Raw genomic sequence first — 21,440 nt, 5'->3', positions numbered from 1 at the left:
CTCTATGGCCGCGAGCTCATCCGAAATGGCGAAATCCAACCCCTCAAGAAAACGAGCGCACAGCGCGCTCTCATTCCAGCCGCATGCCGCAGCTAAAGTCTGGAACTGGATAGCATAGTCAGTCACGGAGCTCCTCCCCTGAGACAGTCGTGATAACTGGGCCGCCGCCTCGTCACCCTGAGCAGAGCGATCAAACAATTTGGCCATCTCTTGACTGAAAACCGCGAAAGTGGCACAACAGGGAGCCCGCGATCTCCAAACGGCGATACCCCATTCGCGGGCACGGCCCGAGAGGAGTGTAAGGACGTAAGCCACCTTGGTCTCTTCATTAGCGTAACGCCGTGGCTGCAGAGAAAACACCAGCGAGCATTGGGAGAGAAACGCTTGACAGGCGTTAGGATCGCCATCGTAGACCGGCGGATTGTTGCCATGGGGTTCAGACTCGTGTGACATACCGGTGTGAGGAACGGGACCCCGGCTCGTTGCCTCTTGCTGAAGATCGTCCACCCGTGTGAGGAGTTCGGAGACTCGGGCACTGAGAACTTCCACATCCAGCGCGGTGGTGTTGAGCTGAGTGGCATGCTGCCCGATCAACACTCCCTGTTGAGCGAGAGCCGCGCGAAGCGGACCAGATCCCGCTGAATCCATAATATGGTCAGACTGTTCTGTCAGGAGAAAGCAGGCTGGATTCAGGTGCGGGTAAACTCAAGGCTTTATTCACAAAGCGGAGACAGAGAAGAAAGAGTCACGCTCCACAGATTTCACTCGCAGTGACAGGATGAACAGCAGATGAGTCACGTTTCACAGGATTCACTCGTAGTGACAGGATGAACAGCAGATGAGTCACGTTTCACAGGATTCACTCGTAGTGACGGGATGAACAGCTGAAGCTACTAGGAGCTCTGGCCTTGTAAGAACTAGAGCAGAGAAATAAGTCAAACACACTGGAGCCTGAGGACAAGACACGACAGGGTGAGTACAAAGAACTGCTAGATGATCGGAGCTATTGGAACGAATAACAACAGTCTGACAATAGACAGAGAAACACAGGGAATAATAAAGGGGAAAAAATTAGAAGGACATAGAGAACAGGTGGCGAGCAATTATGGTTAACAACGGGGAACAAGGGAGGCGGGGAAAACACAAACAGGCAGACGTGGTGAGCTGTCACCATCCCAACACACACACCCACACCAAAAAGACAGGTGATTAGCCCCGAGACCCGACATGCTGTTATTCTAACTCCCTGTCGCAGGAGTTTCTTGATTTAATAGATACTTTTAACCTACTGCAGTGGGTCAAAAACTCTACCCACACTCAGGGCCACACACTTGACCTTGTGTTATCTTATGGGATTGATGTCACCGATATTGTTATCTCTGATTTTCCTCTCTCTGATCACAAGCCTATTTTATTCTCACTGTCTCTTCTGGAGCTCTCTCAACCCACTACTGATCCTGTTATGTCGCGGTTCTATTCTCCTCAGTTCAACACAAACTTCGACTTGTGCTTTACTGAGCTATGCTCTCACTGGCACTTGGACCAACCTTTATCTGATCTGGATGCAGATCAGCATCTTAGCCTTTTAAATTCTGCCTGGCTTAAAGTAGCAAACGTGACTGCTCCTCTTAAGCCTCACAAACCCAAACCAAAATCAGATATGTGGCAAAATTCTGACACTCGTCTCCAAAGACAAATATGTAGAAAGGCCGAACGCAAATGGAAACGGGACAAGCTCAGTGTCTCCTTTCGCATGTTCAAAGACTCACTTATAGCATACCAGAACGCTGTTAAATCAGCTAAAGCCGCATACTTCTCAAACTTAATTGAATCCAATCACTCTAACCCTAAGGTCTTGTTTTCTGTCATTCATTCTGTTTTAAACCCATCTGCTAAATTGTCTGTTGCCTCAGATGCTCTATGTGAAGACTTCCAGAGATTTTTTATTAACAAAATCACTACATTAAGGACCAGTATCTGCCCTAAATTAATTCTCCCCCCTATTATGCCGCGTACCTCCTGTGTTTGGGAGGCTTTTGTTCCCATTAACCTCCAGACACTGAAGGATGTGAGCGCCAAGCTCAAACCTTCATTCTGCCCAAATGATATCATTCACCCGAGATTTTTAAAATTAATCACCAACACGGTGGGTCCAGGTATGGTATCCCTTATTAACAAGTGTCTAAGCACTGGCTCTGTTCCGGCCAATCTTAAAGTGGCTACGGTCACTCCTTTGCTCAAGAAGCCTTCACTGGATCCTTCTGTTTTAAAAAATTACCGGCCCATCTCTGTCCTACCTTTCATTTCCAAGTTATTAGAGAAAATCGTGTTGGATCAGTTCCAACACTTTTTGTCAAATAACTGTATATATGAGGTCTTTCAATCTGGGTTTAGGACCGCCCACAGCACTGAGTCCGCTCTCCTGCGAGTGCTAAATGACATTTATCTCTCCACTGACTGTGGAGACACTGTGGTTCTAGTTCTCCTAGATCTGTCGGCGGCTTTTGACACCGTTGACCATCCTACTCTGTTAGCTAGACTGGAGACGTGGGTGGGCATAAAAGGCTCTGTCCTGTCATGGTTCCAGTCTTACCTTACTGACAGAAAGTTTTTAGTAAAGATGGGAAACTTTTCCAGCTCCATGGCACCCCTGAGATGTGGTCTTCCACAGGGCTCTATTTTGGCTCCCTCTCTATTTTCTCTTTACATGCTACCGCTGGGCACAATTTTTAGGAAACACTGTGTATCTTTTCACTTTTATGCAGATGACACCCAAATTTACATTCCAATCAAGCGCAATAATCCTGCAGCATTAAACTCTCTTCATCTATGCTTAGAGGAGGTGAAGGCATGGCTAGCTCAAAATTTCCTATCCCTTAATGATGATAAGACCGAGGTCATTGTTTTCAGCCCGAGTGAAAGGTCCCAGTGCACATGCCCAGACTTGGGGAATCTATCTCCCTTTAAATCTACAGGAGTGCGGAACTTAGGTGTTCTTGTTGACCAGCCTTTAAAGTTTGATAAACACATCTCATCTGTAGTCAGTTCTGGTTTCTACCAACTTCGCTTACTTTCTAAAATCAAAGGCTTTCTCACTCCAATAACTCTGGAAATGGCTGTTCATGCTTTCATCACGTGTCGACTGGATTATTGCAACTCACTATATTGCGGTATATCAGATTCTCAAATCTCCCGTCTTAAGTTAGTCCAAAATGCTGCGGCCAGACTCATCCATAATTGTCGCAAATATGATCATATCTCTCCCATCCTCAGATCTTTACATTGGTTACCAGTCCGGCAGAGAATAGATTTCAAAATTCTTCTCTTTGTCTTCAAATCTTTACACAACCTAGCACCGGTTTATCTCTCTGAACTTATTCATCCGTACATTCCGTCCAGAAGTCTCAGATCCCACGACCAGGCGCTGCTGGTAGTCCCTCGTGTCAGACTTAAGCGTAGAGGGGAGCGTGCTTTTGCGGTGGCAGGGCCCCGTCTGTGGAACACCATGCCTCTAGAGATCAGAACGGCTCCCAACCTCTCTGTTTTTAAGTCTCTGGTCAAAACTTATCTATTCTCGTTAGCATATTGATTACTTATCTTAGACTGTTCTTATTATTTTACATTTGCTTCTTGATTTTATAATTAATCTTAGCTTAGTTGTTCTCTATGTGCTTATGTCTGTTTTTGCTGCTTTTATTTTTATATGCTTGTTCTGTAAAGCACTTTGGTCTGTCTAGCGGCTGTTTAAATGTGCTATATAAATAAATGAACTTGAACTTGAGAATGAATCAAAAGTAGATTTTTCAAATGACCGTGAGCTGAAAAAAAAGAGATTTCATTTTAAATGCAAACCAATACACCCACACACACACTCAGAAGTCATCCTTTTCTTAGACATCTTTCTTATGAGACTGTCCAAGGGCTTTTTCGTCTAAATGAAAACTCCATATATTTAACCCTGTGTAGGTCGTAATATTTATTCAGTGCAGTATACAGATGTGACTCTTAAATTGGCTTGCGAATATCATCTGTAAAATAACTGAAGTCAATGCTAAGGGTGTAGCAGGTGTTATAACACGTTAAAAAATCTCTAAGTGCACTTAATTTTTAAGCAGGCAGCATTAGAGGTGGTCTTCTGTAAAGCCCTCAGCCTGTCTTTACTACTACATTTTCAAGCCTAGTAATTTAGTGTCACTATTAAATCGATTTAGAGCTGCAATTATGTTTTATAATTAAAACAGGCTAGAGTTTTGACTATCGGCATAAATTACAATATCATTATTACAATTTTGCCATATTGCAGCTTATTCTGCAACAAAGTTTGTATAAATTACTGCACAGTGCTCTGTTCTGTGGACATTTTCAAAGACATAACATCTATCTATCTATCTATCTATCTATCTATCTATCTATCTATCTATCTATCTATCTATCTATCTCTCTACCTACAGTATACTGTATATATTTTAAAAGAAATACTGTATATATGCATAGAGTACAGAGTACCCTTCAAGGGCTCTTGATAATGGTCACTTTTGGATGGATCTGATTCTATGACAGGTGGGGTGGTCTTGAAATATAATAGGGTTTTGGTGATGTCAGCTGTAAAGAAAGGTCCTTCCAAGGGTAACAAATGTTATTATATTTTGATAAATGATTGCAACAATAATATAATAATTGTAATAATAATAATAATTTATTTACACACACATTGAGATGTTTGGGATGCTCTGGATCAGCATATACAGTACAACAGTGTGTTCCAGTTCCTGCCAATATCCAGCAACTTCGCACAGCCATTGAAGAGGAGTAGACCAACATCTCACATGCCACAATCAACAACCTGATCAACTCCATGCAAAGTAGATGTGTTGCACTGCATGAGTCAAATGTCGGTCACACCAGATACTGACTGGTTTTCGGAACCCCCCAAAGTATGGTGGCCCGTACTCTGAATTTATGCTCTGCATTTAACCAATCCAAGTGCACACATACAGTAGTGAACCCAAACACACCATGAACACACACCCAGAGCAGTGGGCAGCCATATTGCTGTGGTGCCCGGGGAGCAGTTGGGGGTTCGGTGCCTTGCTCAAGTGTCTCACATCAGTCACGGTATTGTGGGTGGAAGTGAGCGCTGTACACCCCCACCTACAATCCCAGTCAGACCTGAGAGTCAAACCCATGAACTTCGAGTTACAAGTCTGACTCTCTTTCCATTAGGCCAAGACCACCCCAAAAAATTTCAGGGGAAAGCATAAACGTAGATTCCCACATTTGGGGAAATCACAGGGGTCAACACGGCCGGAGAACAATGGCCAAACCTCGCTCTGGGTGAACCACCTTTTTAATCATGGTGTCTCTCCTGCCAGGTAAGTAACTCTTGTAAGTAACTCTCACTCCAACAAGAATAGTAACTCTTGTTGGTTGGTATCTTTCTTTTCTTCTTTTCTCCTTTAATTTATTCGGTGCAGTGTTCCGTTGTATTCTTTGAAGTCCGCCAGAGAGAGACTGATGTTCAGAGTTGTGGATGACGATGTTGACTCGTTCTGGCTCAATGAAGAGAACTGATTTGAGCAGAAACTGAAAGCAACAATATTGATCTATTTGGCTTGTGGTTTTATAAATTATTTGGAGCCAACTAAAGATACAGAGACCCCACACTGCTGCTATTAGGATGTGACATAAGCTGTGCTGTTTGTACAGGGCAAAAATGGAAACTTAAGACCGAGTTGCACAACACAAACTGTGTACTTGAGGTTTGACTTGGCCCCCGAAATGAAATATTTCCTGTGAATATTGCAACACTGTCAAATCATAAAACATACCCTATTTGCCAAATTTATTTATGTGCTGTGGAGATAATTTATATTAAGTGACATTTACAGACATTGCTAGAAAGAATCTAATATTTTAGATGATAAACTATTAAGGGTGCACGGTATTAAATATAATTTTTTTTTTTTTTTTTTTTTTTTCATTTTAAAAGAAAATAACTTTTTCATATATACAGTACATATGACCTAAAGAACAAAAAATAAGGATCCTGTAGTTAATACATTTTAAAATGTATGGAATTAGTTTTTTGCAACAGGATTTATGGCTGAGTAGATATAACCTTGTATATTAGTGAGAAAACACTGTCAAAACATCATTATGCTTCTGTTCTTATTTGTAAATATAAGATATAGGGGCTGATTCGAGAATGTGTCTGGTTTGAGCTCAACATTGTCTTCATATTGATTCTACTGCTCTGACAATATGAGAGAGGAAAGTTCTCTAGATGCAGAATAAGTAAACTTTCAAATAGACTTTGGATTTTAGTGCTAAGTTATTAAAGAAAGACCTTGATGTAGTGATTGTGAGGTTAATTGCATCTTATTCCCTCAATATAATAGCTGGCAGAATTTGCATGCGTGTTTGAACCGAGGGTAAAATTCTGTCTCTAGAGGGCTTGTTGATTTAATAAAAGAAAGAACATATTTATCTTCCATTAGCCAAAGACGGTGAAATCAAACTGGTGCCAATGTAAGCATTTTTTAGTTGTACTGTTGTTTCATGACCTTAAAATCACAAAGACCACTGAGTCTTTCTGCAACTACGTTTACATATAAAATCAACATGAGCTGTTTTATTTCTGCAGTAAATGCATTTTTGTTTGTTGTTCGATTCATTGGTGCATAAAATAAATAAAAAATGTGTTATTTAATAAAATAAAAAAGTCACTAGAAAAGGGTCGTGAATGCCAATTGATGTTGAATTTCCATTCAAATGAGAACATTTCTTGCAAAAGCAATTTACAGAAAGTCTCCAAAGCTCTTACTATTTCTCGAATGCTCTTCAGTCTGTCTTTCTTTCTTTTCTATCCATTTCTCCCTCTCTCTGCGCAATTGCTGAGCAAGCAATTTGATCTCTCTAAGCTTGTTACTGACTATATGCAGAATTTCCACAATTCTCCGTGTTGTGTTTTCGAGTTGACTGATTATAGCAGGTGGGCCAGTGGCATCGTCGCCATCTTTAGATGAAGGCACATTATAGAGATGTATCTGCATATTATAGAGATGCATCTTTGTACCACGCAGCCAATCTCATTTAGTTTTGTATATCATTAGTCAAAGTGATGCAGATTAAAATCCTGCTACTGTGCAAATGAATGATTAAACACTGTTCGAATTCCATTTAAAGGACAACAGGGTCCTTTCATTCAAGCTCATTAGTTACGTTACAGGACACAAGCAGGATTTACAGCTTTCTTTCGGCTTCTGCGGAGAAGAAAGTAAATAATGGTGATGGTGGTCGGGTGGGTTGTGGTTGCAAGTCGGTGGGAGTGTGAGCATGGAGATTCGTTTTGCGGACAGGTGCCCTGCGGTATTCAGCTCTTTGACCTTCCCACATGAAAGTGTCTAATAGCTGACTTACCTCCTGTATTATTTGCCGCTAAATGACTGTGCTGCCAAATCAGCTCGCAAGGTAATCCCTCCGTCGCTGACCCGGTAGCTTAATTGGGGGTCCATAATCATGCTCATTTCCTGTTCTCGGAAATACAATTACACCTGTGGCTCTGCCCTTTTAAACCAGGCCTGATCTTCACACACATCACACCGGCTCAATTCGTCTAATTTATCAACCACGCAAGACAATAGGATTACACCCTGCTGAACAGACTCACAGCCCATTAATGATTCTCATGAAACTCATTTGCAGCTGAGATGAAGCTGTAAAAATGATTAAGGATTTTATGGATAAAAAAATGTGAGTTTTGGCAGAATTTAGACAGGTTTTTAATTCACCTACAGCTGTGGTCCGCAAGGTTTGGGGTTGAGGTATTATAAGAAGACCAAGGGAGGCCAGCCTAGTTTAGGGTGAATTTTCATTTCATGCCGACTCATGCTGTCTGTTCTCTAAATGCATCTTATTGAACAATTCATCCATACAGAAGTTTATTTCTTTATTTTTATTTCATTATTTTTTTCTGCTTTAATCATTTGAACTGGTGAAACATTTGTGGTGACGTATGCTGGACTTCTTCAGCCATGTAGTCTGCATAAACCCCATCTCGTTCTTACAGTTGACTAAAAAACTTAGATCCATCTCGCTTTTCAACCAATTACTGATGGATAGAACCTGTCTTCACCCTTCTTTTTTTCTCATATTCTATTTCTGTTTTACTTAGATGTACTTTACCATAAGGCAGAAAAAAAGGTAATTACTTCCACTGTACTGCAAAATCACAATCGTACGCCTGGGAAATGCCTGTGATTACCATTGTCTATTTTAAGTTTATTTTGGGATTTGTGAAAGCCATTGGTATGTTTATAAATAAAATGTTTGTGTATTTTTCCAGCAATAGTGATGGTCCAATTTTGTTTAAATTTCTTCACTGTAAAGTCTTGATTATCTTTGATCACTTTCCAGAAAAGATTTGAAATGTATAACCTTCTTTATTTTATTCTTATCAATATTTTGGCCAAATTGCACACAATAATAATGATATATATATGCAATTTGGCCAAAATATTGATAAGAATATAATAAAGATTAGATTGTAAGGTGTGCAGTTCTATAGCAAAATATTTTATCTATTATTTAATTTATTAAAATATTTAATTTATTACATTTTCCCCAAGATTGCCTTTCAGTTTCTAAAAGTGTTGTACAATCTGCTATAGAATCCTATATTTTTTTCACTATTGTTAGTTTTCTGAATCAGACATGTAAATGTCGTTCTTAAAATATTCAGTGGAGGAGAGAAGAATGTTTCAGGTGTACTGTATTATCATCAAGTATGCACCTGGCTCTGGTTCTCATTGGTGGAGAAGGTCCAAGGGTGCAGGACCAGGTGGCCTGAACGAGTGACACAGTAATGGATTCATGGCAATGGTGGCACAGTAAGCACCAGGTGCAGCTCATCACCACTAGTGCCAGTGTTATTGCATTTCCGCTTCTATCCTCTCAGGCACTCATTGCTGTTGTGAAGCTGAACGAGGGCCAATGGTAGAATAACCAGGGTGGCTAAATCCCAATTTGCATATAATCCCTTCTATATGGTATAAAAGAGTTGGACAAGTACATTCCAACTTTTTGGAAACTGTCAAAGTTACTGGATGTGATGTAGTACTGCTAATATTTCATTTATGCTAACATTTGTAGATGTTTACCAGTCCCTTATTCTTTTTGGAGGGCTCCTAAAATGGCTAAAACATGCATGTTTCCTATTCAGCAAGATACTAGTCATTACAAAGGCAATTGTTTACAATAAAGTAGTTTGTGGTAGATGCAGTGGTATTATATTAATATTTTTAATTTACTACATATTAAAAAGTATGTACTGTTGCTAGCAAAGTACTTAGTGCATGCAAATTGAGTTTTTAATGCGATGACTGGAGGGTGTGAAGTTCCTCCATCACACTGCCCATGTGTGAAATGGCTTTCTTCAGAGTTGGGTTCCTGGACTTTAGATGATCTATTGCCCAGAGTCTGACGGGCCAGAAGGGGGGAAGAAATAGGAAGATTAGGAGACAATGACAGAGAGAAATATCAGTGGTGAGGGAGAATGAGTGGAGGAAGAATGTCAGAGGACAGGTTGGGCATAACTCTGCGTGTGGTGAGGGAAATAAACTGTCCGGCAGGCAGAATTCTGTGGGCCTTAGGGATGAGAGGAGAGCTTGTCTTCTGATAGGATGTGATATCTACCGTATATCAACCATTACTAGATCAATACTACAGCACTACTGCACATACAAACACCCGGCGTGGCCACATACAGACATAAAACACTGAACAATGCTAACTCCAGCGAGCGATCAATCTCATCTCTGTCCATTACATGAGGGATCAATATCACCCAAAACAATCTACTTCGCATTTTGAATTTAAATAGCATTTTTCAAGTCCATGATTCAATAAATTGGTTACTCAAACATACAAAATGTATTTTAATGGACGTTTTTGTAACAGTTACATGTGTTTTAGTTTTAGAGTAGGTTTTTTTTCAGAAACATTATATATTCACTTGTTAAAAGTCTTTTCACATCATGATAGCAATCAGTGACGGAATGTTTGGGTTTCAATCAATACGACTAACTTGTTTCTTCCAAATGATAGGCTAAACTTCAAGATAAAGTATTCTTAAAGTGTTGAACCTTTTATTGAATGAAGCCCACTTTTACCTGTTGAGAAATGCCTTCGCATTTTTGTAGACCTGTAGGAGCTGTGTTCATGATTGTTGAATTGAGGGTAGGCAGGATGTGTGAAAGGGATGCTTACAAAGGTTGCTTTTTTTGGTATAGTTCCGCTAAGTGACACTAGTAGTGCAGAAACTGCCTAACCTAGCTTTAAAGAAATAAATTGAGATTGTACAGGATGTCAGGCCTAAACGTCCAGTGAACAAGTACAATATGCCATTGGCATGGAAAAACTGTTAAGGGTAAGAAAGATAACTTTGAAAAAATTTATGCTGAAGGGAAAACCCATCCTGCTTTGATCTATAACCTATAAGTTAGATTGTTAGTGTAGAAACATGTACTCTAACAGAAGCAAAGTTTAGACTACTGGCATTTGTTCTGGTTCAAATTCCATTACTCTGGCCAAGAACGCCCACTCAGACAATATAGTGCCTTATTTACTATGTGCCTGGTGCAATTAAAGTTACAATATTACTGCCCACTGAAAGCAGGCGATAAACAGAAGTTTATTTCAAAGTGATGTTTGTGTACATTTTACAGTGATCGTGGCTGCAGGGATTCATGATATGACGGGGAAGAACATTATAAATGGGCAGTGTAGCCATGTGTTTTTTAACATTTTAATAAGTCAGTTGAGGTGCCTACTGAACCTTTCATAAACAACATGCAAGATGGAAAACTGCGGCATGTAAGTTGCCTTTAGCACAATTTTTGGGATGTATTGTGACATTAGCAGATTTGCATAATCTTTATTGAATTTGGGTGGTAAAACAGTTTAGTTGCCATAATTAATTATTAATGAAAGAAGTGCATACATGTATCCAAAGTTCTGTCAGAAAACACTAGATGGCACAGTCTGATAGTTCAGACTCAATTTGACACAACAGACATCATCACATGGCGCAGTTGATTGTCTTTGTATCAGCAGTCAATGAGCTCACTGTTCAACCTTCAAATACTTGGCAAGTGCTTGCTGTAGCAGTTGCAGCATGCTTCAGAAACCCTCCACCTTCCCCAGCTCCACCTGTAGATCTGCTATGGGGTGATTCATGTGTACTATATTGGGGGTTATTTCATATGTGCAGCAGCAGTATTTCTTACATGCTCACAGCAGCAAGTTGTGGATGTATTGGCAGTAGCAAGTCTCTTACATATGTATTATTTATTTTACAATGCTTAAATATTTTTCTAATTTTGTAATCATAATTGTTACATATAGTATAAGCTGTGTAATTTCAGTGATGCCATCTTAATTTGACTTTTAGATTGGAAATGCAAGCTTTGTGCTAGAATAATAGTAAATGTTCTTAAAAGAAGTGTGTTAGCAATCAAATGTGCCAAATAAAGAATTAGAAGAATTTGACTTGTGCCACCTCATGGGTAAATCATACCACAGTTCTAGAATGACAAATACTGAATTCCATAATTTGAGCAAACACTAGAGCATCCATTTAATAGATGTGGTAAACAAATTGGATCTTGTTTGTCACCAGAAGAAAAAAAAACTGAGTTTACCCCTACAGGTAAACATTTCATTTTCTATGCTAATGCTAATGTCATCAAAGCACACCAGTCTGAATGGAAATCATCTAGATGCAGGCACAGAGAGAAAGAAATAGGAAACCCAACAGAAATGGGAAGCCCTTGGTGCTTAATTGCCTGGAGAAAAAGGGAAAGCAGAGGGAAATTACAGTGTTCCGTTATTGCGGCCCATACAGACAGACGTGTAGCTGTCAGGAAGCAGTGAGGTGTGTGTGACGCTACACTCTCTGACAGCCTAATCTCCATCAGCCTGTCTGTCTGCTGTCACCCCTCCACTGGAGCTCTCTCTTTCTCTCACACTCTTCTTTCCCACCTTTCTTACTGCTGCTCTGCCTTTTGCCCAGAATTGCCACTGCATCACACTTTTCATTTTCTTGCTTATGGCCTTTTTTAGTGTACTTTTTTAGTGCCTACCTAATAATAAGTTTGAGTTTTTGAAAACTGCTGATGTACACTCTTGAGCCCAAATAAACAAATATCACTTGGGATATGTTGAAATAGGATACTGTAGTCCTGATTTCCCTATCAAGTCAAAGCGTTCGTTCTACCACTGAAATTAAATATTGATTTGCATGGTACAAACAATTTTGTTTTGTGTATACCCACTGTACTTCATGCTTTACTGACAGATAAACATGATTTGTGTAGAATATGAACTAGTTTAAAAGGAAATATTCATAATCAACAATTCTCATTGTGATGGTAAAAACCTCTGTTTATGCAAAATGCATTTGCACACTGCATGATGGGCTACTTTATGCCATTTAGGATAAGTTTCAGTTTATCGCTTTTTCAATTTATTTTCTCCATTATGGCAGTGGGTTCAACGAGGGGGAAATGAAATGCTTTAATTCATATCTAGGGGCTCTAATTTGTCTAAGTACATAAAACCTTAGGAAAAGCTAGCCAAAGACAGGGTACCGTTTAATGAGAAAATTGTTGTTTTGCATTTTGCCGTTATAAACGTGATAACTCTGAGTATTAATGTTTTTTAGGAACACATTAAACCACCTGTCTTTTTCCTCAAGCTTCTAGTAGATGTGTGAAAAGCGCTGACTTTTCCAAAACGTTTCATTTGTCCCCTGGGGACAAAGAGGTTGTTCAAAATTGCTGATGTTTTATGGTTCAAATTATGGCTTTCAGGTTGGACAAAGGGTTTATATCGGCATAACCACCTGCAAAATTACAAACAAACTCTAATTTTACAGTCACATCTTGTCATGCTTTAGTGTACGTGGATAACATGCATGCATGCCAGCCTTATTGCTCTTTTCCTCTGTGATAAATAGACTGCATTCTGGAACAATAAATAACCCCCCTGGAGGGCAAGAATAGCAAGCCAACATGGCAATCATGCCATAATCATGCATCCTGCTGTACACATTAACATCTTTTTACTTAAACATATCCTAAATGCTCATCATCTTGCAGTTCAGGACAATTTCCTGCAAAATACAGTGTTTAAAAAAAAAATATAGGAGGTTTTATGGAAGTTTTCCAGTTTGTCTAGAGATTATACTTGTACAGTGTCACAGTATAGTTTATATATATATATATATAATATACCGAATATAAGTTAATTGAATTCTCTCTCTTTTTTTATTCAAAGGTGCTAAGATTTATCTCACCTATTGCTTCGCTGATTCTAGCCTGATATTTATATTAATCTCTATAAAGCCAGCAAATTAAATAAACTTCAAGCTATAACCAATCATGTGTTTAATGACCCGTCGCAGTCTGAGCCAAATGCTATATCACATGGTAAGACATTCATTGGTTAATATTCATTGTATTGCCAGGCGGCTACACTTCACTTGCCAGAGAGTTAAGCTGGAGTCACAAATTACTTTGGACCAGGATATGAATATAAGCAACAGGATATGATGTTGGGGTATGATACTGTATGATGCCAACTCTGAACATTTTGCATGTCTCCTTAATTAAACTCACCTGAGTCAGGTCATCAGCTCACTGGTACAGGCTTTAAGATCGGAAATGGGTGTCAGACAAAGGAGACATGCAAAATGTGAATTGTTGGTGGGGCTCCAGAAATGTGGTTGGGAGCCACTAGTCTACTTCAAGATCATGGAGTACTGCAAGCCAGGTTGTTTACTTTTCAATTAATCGAAAAGTAATCGAAACCGAAATTCAGAACCTTTAACCGACATAATTTTCCCATGTCAGTTATTTCGTTTTTTTAATCCTGTTAATACTTCCCCCTTAAAAGCATACTACCGCGTGTGTAGCCACAGGACTCTACCCCGTCCAGTCAGTGGCATAAAAGCAAAACACAGAGGTGAACGCCGGTTCAACACATAGTGATGGCGTGCGAGCGGTGAGCCTTGCAGCTTCACTAAACTTTGTCAGTTGTATTTGTTTTATGGTTAAGACATTCAAGCGATTAGACGATGGGATGTGTATTATTATATCAAGCTACCATGTTCACGCAGCTGCATTGTGGCACGGACACTCATATAAACAGTAGCTGTGAAGATCGTGCGCACACAGGAACACAGAAACTAGTTGTCATCACTTTCCTGTGATTTATCATTAAAGTAGCTTAGAATCTCAAAACTTATTATAGCATATTTTTCTAAGGAACTAGGCTTTTTACAACCCACATCTTCACAATAATATAGAGACGGTATGACTAATTCGCTCACGCAATCACTCGTACTGGTACTGTGCTAATTTATCTTTATCTGATCTTTATTTATCTCTTACACCGAGCAATAATCTAAGAAATGTTACGAACATAGATAAAATAACTGCTGAAAGTGAGCTATGATGTCAGATTGTTCTTTCAATAGGAAAAAAATATCTCACATTTAATAGTCAATCATATTTAAAGTACAAATCATGTCAGTGAACTATGAGGGCAAAATAATCGTTCATTAATCGTAATCGAGGTAAAATGTTCAATTAATCGAAGTTTAGATTTTAGGCCATAATCGTCCAGCCTTACATACGTCTGTGAGTGTGTGAGATGATGTCTATGCGGTATATGGACTCGGCTGTAACTGCCTTATCCCACTTACCATTTGAACAGTTCCATCTAAATGCCAGCATGAGTATCATTTCCTCGAGCCCTGAGAGGGCCTGGGCCATTTTACACTTCATGAACAATGGGAGCTCTCATCATACACATGTTGAGTCGATTCGTCCAGGCTGCTGCATCACAGAGGTCATGTTTCCCATCAGGACACTCCCTGTGCTCGATTTCACCATGACCCCAGGATTGAAAGGGATTTTGGAGAGGTTATGAAGCAAGAGCAGGGTGCACTAATAACCATATTTCTGAGAGAACCGACAGGGTCACTGAGCTGCTGTCTAATCAGGGAGATTTTTGGAGTGGATTCTCTGGTCAAAATCCCAGTGTGCTCCACTTTCGCAAAATCCTTTGAGTGTTAAACTCTTAACCCTATCCAGAATGAGCCGGATTGTTTTGCAGGTTATATGGAAGGGCCAGAGTGAGTGAATGTAATCCAGATGGGCCCCAAGATCTTCAGAGGATGTGAAGTTTCATTGGCATTTTTGCTCCTTTCACTTTATTATTTTGGTGTTATGTTTGCATCAATATATAACACTGAGCTGTGAGCTGTGCTGCCTGCAGAAAGTAATTTCAGAAGAGACGAGCAACAATAAGAAATGCAATATACTACAGGCAAATTAAAGGTCTGCATCAACAAGATAGCTCACTTTCAAAAATAACGCCAAATTACCTTCACACAAATTGCAAACCATACTAGAGTCCACTTACTTTAAATGAATACAAACTGTAACATACAATGTTGCCTAAATTAGTTTTTTAGTGTTTTTATTTTTCTTACTTTTTTAAGTTTAGTTTTTAATGCTGGTTTAGTGTCGATCTAGGGTGTGGACCAGCAAGGCCACCAAAATGTGACTGGTGAAGCTGGTCCTCAAAGAAAGCAGTGCTTATAGTTAGTTAAGAGGCACACTGTCACTCCGTAATGGCAAACTGCATTCAAAGCACATCATAGACTTCACAGCTTTTAATGAAAACAAAAAGTGATTGGTTCCAGTGATATATAATGCATAAAGTGTGACAACCATCATTTATTATTTGTGAATCTTGGAACATGTTCTTGTTATGTTCACTGTATTAGTTGCACAGCAGAACATTGATAAAGCTGAGGAGAGAGTTTGCAGTGACCCTGCATCTTATCTGCTCTCTGCCGCTGAGATGAGGGTTAAGAGGGTGGCTAACAAGCACACATTTTTGTCTTCTTGTTTAAGTTACATTCTGGAGGAAGGGTTACTGCTTTCTCTTGAGAAGCCATTAGCAGTGTGTGTGAAAGTGAAAAAATTTTGGGATGTAAGACTTTTTTTTTCTTCTTTCTAGCCATAGTTTGACATATCTCTACACCTCTCTTGTCGTCTATCTATCTGTCCATCCATCCATCTATCCATCCATCATTATATCGTTCTTTCTGTCTAGGTGTAATAGTTCAGTATTATCATGTTTTAGTTCGAACTTTTTAATTTAATTGTTTTGTGAGAAGTCAATATGTATTTTAAAAGGGTTGGCAATTTGTATAAACTAGAAATATTTGTCACATGAACTAAATAATATTTGAGTAGGCTTTTATTTAAATCCATGTAGGCTATTTAACTAAAATCTTAAAACACAAGCAGAGATTAAACAAATGAGAAAAAAATAGATTAATTTCTGAGACCCCCAACCATACCGTAATAAGGAAAAAGTTATAATTATGTATTATTTTAATTTTAAAGTACACATATCTGTTTATCTTAAACTGAGAGCAGCTGAAGCACATGATATAAAAATAAAGGTTTCCCTTAGGACAGTAAACACTGTTAACAAAACAATAGTGCTATTATGGAGAAAGAAATAGTGCTGAAGAATGCTGACACACATCTCTCAGTGATAGATTACCTGAAATTGTATTGAATATATCTAGTGGATTTACAGCAGGAACGGACAAGATTTCTTAAAGAATGGAACAAACTTTATTAAGCGGTTTCCTCTGGATAGAGGTTTTGTTCTGGGATTTAAGCAATAATTGTTGTTTAGAGAGTTAACGAAACAGCTGTAATGGCACATCTCTGTACATTTACAGTGATTTATCTGACGAATAGGCCTAGAGAATTGCTCCAGAAAGAGAAATGCAATGAGGCCACTGCCAGAAGGACAAATGAGAGCTTTCCTTCAATGTGATTAATCTGCATGCACACTCAACAAATCTCCATCAGCCGAGAAATAGGGCAGTTATAAAAAGTAGAAACTAGCCACACATGACGAAATATGGAAACATTGATCTCATTTTTGTCACTTTGAGGTGAGTCTGTTTATCACAGGGTTTTTTTCAAACATTTTGTCATGCAGCGTAAGGCCATATTTATGTTGTACTTGGCACGTGAATAGTCCCTGCCAACACAAAGGTAGCTCTGTAACCTTTTGAATACGAATAAATAAATCTTCAACAAAAAGGTTTGCAGACTTTTTTGGGGGAAAAAAATGGTTTCATCAAATTCAGGCACTTTGTTAATTATAACTTGATTATTTACACAATGGAAATGAAATTAACAGAATTCCCTGCAGGACTGAAATATTTAAAGTTTTCCTGTGCTTGAAGAAGGATTTAGAGTTAGTCAACATAAGGATGTCAGCTTGAAATTAATTGTATATTTATTTTAATGAACTTTTGAAATTATAATGGAATTATGCAAAAAAAAAAAAATTTAAACAGGGTGGAACAGGTTTTAGAGGAGACAAACAATTGATACCAAAAAACATGACAGAATTCATCAAATCCAGTGCTAAAAATTATTTTCATGCTAGAGATGATGTAACTTCTTAAAAGTACAATAAACTGGATTGTCTTTGTTAAACGGATATTTGAAAGATGAACAGGATGTAAGGTTATTTTGAAGACAAAAAAAACTACAACTTAATATTTAAAATAACAATCCCAGGAAAATATTTAGTCTGAAACATTATGAATGGAGAAATGGGTTAACCTTTAACCCAGCTGTTGGCTGAAAACAACCCAATCGCTGGGTTTGTTTATTTTTAAACTAGCATTTTCTGTGTGTTTAATTTAATTACATTAAGAATGCTTAATACATTAAGTGGCAAAAATGCCTTTTTGTTTTGTTTTTTTACTTCACTCATTTATAAGTGGTGATATTTTGGTCAGAGAAAATTAAGAGATTAATATTTTTAAAATATTTTATTCAACATTTTAAGATTAATGCACAACTTAATGCACCGTTTATTCTTTAATATCAGACATGACATTATTTTTTTATTTTTTTTTTATTTTATTGCAACCTTGTGCAAGGCACTTCGCAGTACGATAATCCAATTTGCGTAACTAGCTACAAGCTACAAGTAACACTAGTGACAATAACTAGGTTGTTTGGCTCTTCGTAACTGTTGTCTACAAATAAAGATCTCACAAGAACCAGAAAAATGACTTATATCTGTTTGGTGTAGTGACAGATTTACACAGGATCAGTTGTGTTATTTATGAAGCAGAGAATGAGAGTAAGATAGAGATAGACATGGCGAGAAAGACAACAAGAGACAAGGCACCCTTGCATGGAGTGGAATATCAAATGCGGTGGTGAGAATGATTGCGTATTCTTCTCAGGCTTTTGCTTAGTGAGACTGGCAGCAGAGATTTCTGATTGGTGATCAGAGATATGCCAGAGTCCATGATCGAAGTGTCCAGACCTGACACACAGACGAGTTTGAGACTCACGGATTGCACACAAACACTCTCACACAGGAATAATTCACTCAGAAATTAGAATTCTGTCATTACTCACTCTCATTTTTTTCCAATTCCGTATGCTGTTCATTTTCAGTGGCGCACAAAAGGAGAATTCTGAAGAAAGTTCAAATTTATATTTTTTGCCATATAATGACACGGACCATTGACCAGTAACCAATTTGATACCTCTGAAGTTGAGAAAATGATTAAAAAAAAAAAAAAGATTGAAAAGGACTTGTAGAAGCAAACAAAATTTTTTGCAAATGCAAGTTTGCTTTTGTTAACATTATTGGTTAGGTTTAGGAAAATATGTAGTGTAGGTGATATTTTATTTAAAATAAATAAATAAATAAAAGATAAAGCATTCATATTTTAGGTCCAATCACCAGACATTTAATTTCTGACCTCCTGTGATATATGCACTGTATACAAGAAATACCATAATAAAGAGTCACCAGATTCACGTTCATTTGTTTTGTATGAAAATAAACATGGCTAGTCACTGGACATCTTGAATGGAAAATGTTTCTTTCTTGCTTTCTTGCTTTCTTGCTTGCTTTTTGTTACATTGTTACACTCGTGGTGCAAATGTATATGTTTGACAGTTGCTTTTATGAAAAAAAAAAATAATATCAAGATATGAGTTTAATCCATTCCTTGTGAATCAAACCCATGACCTTAGCATTGTTTTCACCATACTATACTGTTTAAACTACAGACACAAGCTCTGTCTCATCCCACATACCTAATTCTTAGTTGAATGCAATGTATTTTTCCCCTTAGAGTATTGTTTGTGTTTACAGAACATGCTGGTATGGTAGAGGTGTGAAATGGGGGGGAAAAGTCAAGCTTGTTCTATTATCCTCGTTTCCCCTCCTTCCTTTCACATTCCTCCGACAGGCTGTTGTATCGCAATAGCGGCAATGAATGGATTTGGCATGTTTAGGACGCATCAGAAAAAGATGGGATTTTATGCAAATACTTCTTGACACGGGGGCGGGGGAACATAATCGGCATGTAAACTTGGCAAAAGCACGACTGGGTTTATTTCACACTGGGAGACTCAGATTAGCTGTCTATTAATAATCCCTCTTTTTGGACAGAAATGAATGTGAAGGGAGATAATGGAGGCGAGGCGGAGGTAGAATATCCCATATTGATATTTGCATCTGAATCTGTTCTTGACATTGAATAGCCAACGTGCTAAACGAAAGCCCATAATAACCCAATCTCAGTGTGAGGAAAACAATGTCACAAGCTAATGAAATCCCGCCTTCTCTGTGAGACCTGGTGTTAGCCCATTAACTAGCTTGTTTATGTCATTGGGGTTGTTTGGTGACTGAATAAATATTTCACAGCATGGAGGACTGGACTGATAAAACTCTTAAAATAAGTATAGGGGAAAATATGTGAAATATAATAGACTTTTAGCCAGTCATTATGTGAATTTTTTTTTTTTTTTGACTCTTGAGATTTTTATGACAACACAGAGAAACACATCAGCTGGCTTGCTGTAATGCAGAAGCAGCTCCTTCAGAGTCTTCACACTGCTCAGCTGGCATAAAACATTTGAATTTTGCCTTTTTTTTGTTTTGATTGACAAGGCAGAGAGATGTCAATACATGTTAAGGAAAAGATAGTACGTACACACACATCAGGGCATGAAGTAGGCTGGATTCAAACCCACTTTGAACACCTGTTTATATTCAATCTTCTATTCATCATGGTTGTCAGGGGAGGCTCTACACAGACCTGGTTCTATGGGGGTGTTATAGGGTGCCTTAAACCTTAAACGAAATCAAAAGCAACATTGGTTAAAGTTGTTTTAATGGCAATTTATTGCAAATTTAGCAAAACTATCCAGTGCATTATGGTTTGTGCTCTGTAGATCGATTTCTATTTCAACGTGTTTTTTAAGCATTGAGCAATGTAGCTAATCACAGTCATATCCGTTAATTTCTTGAATCAGAGGCATTTAAGTTAGAATCCACTCAACGCTCTGCTCAAATTACCAGAGTTTTTTTAGATGTATGTAGGTGGTGTATACACATATATATATATATATATATATAGAGAGAGAGAGAGAGAGAGAGAGAGAGAGAGAGAGAGACCCCTCACTAATTTAAGAAGCATCCTCAGTGATTTGATTCTGTTGCCGGGCTTAGCTCTACAGCTGTACAGAACCAAGCCAGAAGCTTCAGTTTCCTCATACACTCAAGTTCTTTCCTGTTACTTTAGTACAAGAGTGTGTGTGCTTCTAAGAAGGTTAAGCCGTGGCCCTTTGTGTGTGCAGGCACACACCTTGAAATTGCCTTTAATAGAATGAGAAAGTAATGAATACCTCTGTTTATCCTGCTTATTGTTCTATAACTACAGTAGCTGTCAGATTAACAAATGCAGGCAGTTGAGCGCAATACAACTGCACATTCATTACAGTGACGCTTACCACACAGAAGTGCAGTCATTTATAGATCTATGTCAGAGGTTCTTAGCCTCTGTTTTGAGCAAATGTTCTTTTTCAATACTTCTTTCATGTCTGTCCATTTCTCACACTCATCGATATATTCAAGTAAACACACACTTATTAACCTGTCTATTAGCAAAGAGAGCATGTTTCTCCAGCTCTGGCTGCCATGATGATGAGTATGCAGATTACCCATCTGCTGCTAGGCCTCGCTCTCCAGTCTCTCTCTCTCTGCCTCACTTTCTCTCGGCTTCTGATTAGTAAAGCTCATTGGAAGTCCATCTGTCCTTCAAAGCTTCATCAATCAGAAGTTGAATGGGTTGCTATTGCTACACATTTCCCAAAGCATGTTCCCAAGTTGAATTGTTATAGACTGTGGAAAGCTTTGTGTTTGTATCACGAGGGAAGGAGGAAGTTGCTTGATTTCCTGTAGCTCTGTCTTAGTCTGGATCAAATAACTTTCACATTGATTTCACTGACATTTTCTGC

General features: G+C 38.5%; 1 protein-coding gene and 1 non-coding gene across 4 annotated transcripts in view; one reads left to right on the top strand and one right to left on the bottom strand.

The window, feature by feature from the left end:
* LOC132095391 (neural cell adhesion molecule 2-like) overlaps positions 1-21,440 on the top strand; it is a 208,300-nt gene that overhangs the window by 103,525 nt on the left and 83,335 nt on the right. The gene's annotated exons all lie outside the window — the stretch shown is intronic.
* On the bottom strand, positions 5,224-5,380 carry LOC132095684 (U1 spliceosomal RNA). Its single transcript, XR_009422474.1, has one exon. It is a non-coding gene; the product is annotated as a U1 spliceosomal RNA (small nuclear RNA).

The sequence above is a fragment of the Carassius carassius genome, chromosome 19 (assembly GCF_963082965.1).
Source record: "Carassius carassius chromosome 19, fCarCar2.1, whole genome shotgun sequence".
Classification (NCBI taxonomy): Eukaryota; Metazoa; Chordata; class Actinopteri; order Cypriniformes; family Cyprinidae; genus Carassius; species Carassius carassius.
Note: the sequence above shows the minus strand (reverse complement) of the source record. Positions and strands in the feature narration are given on the sequence as shown.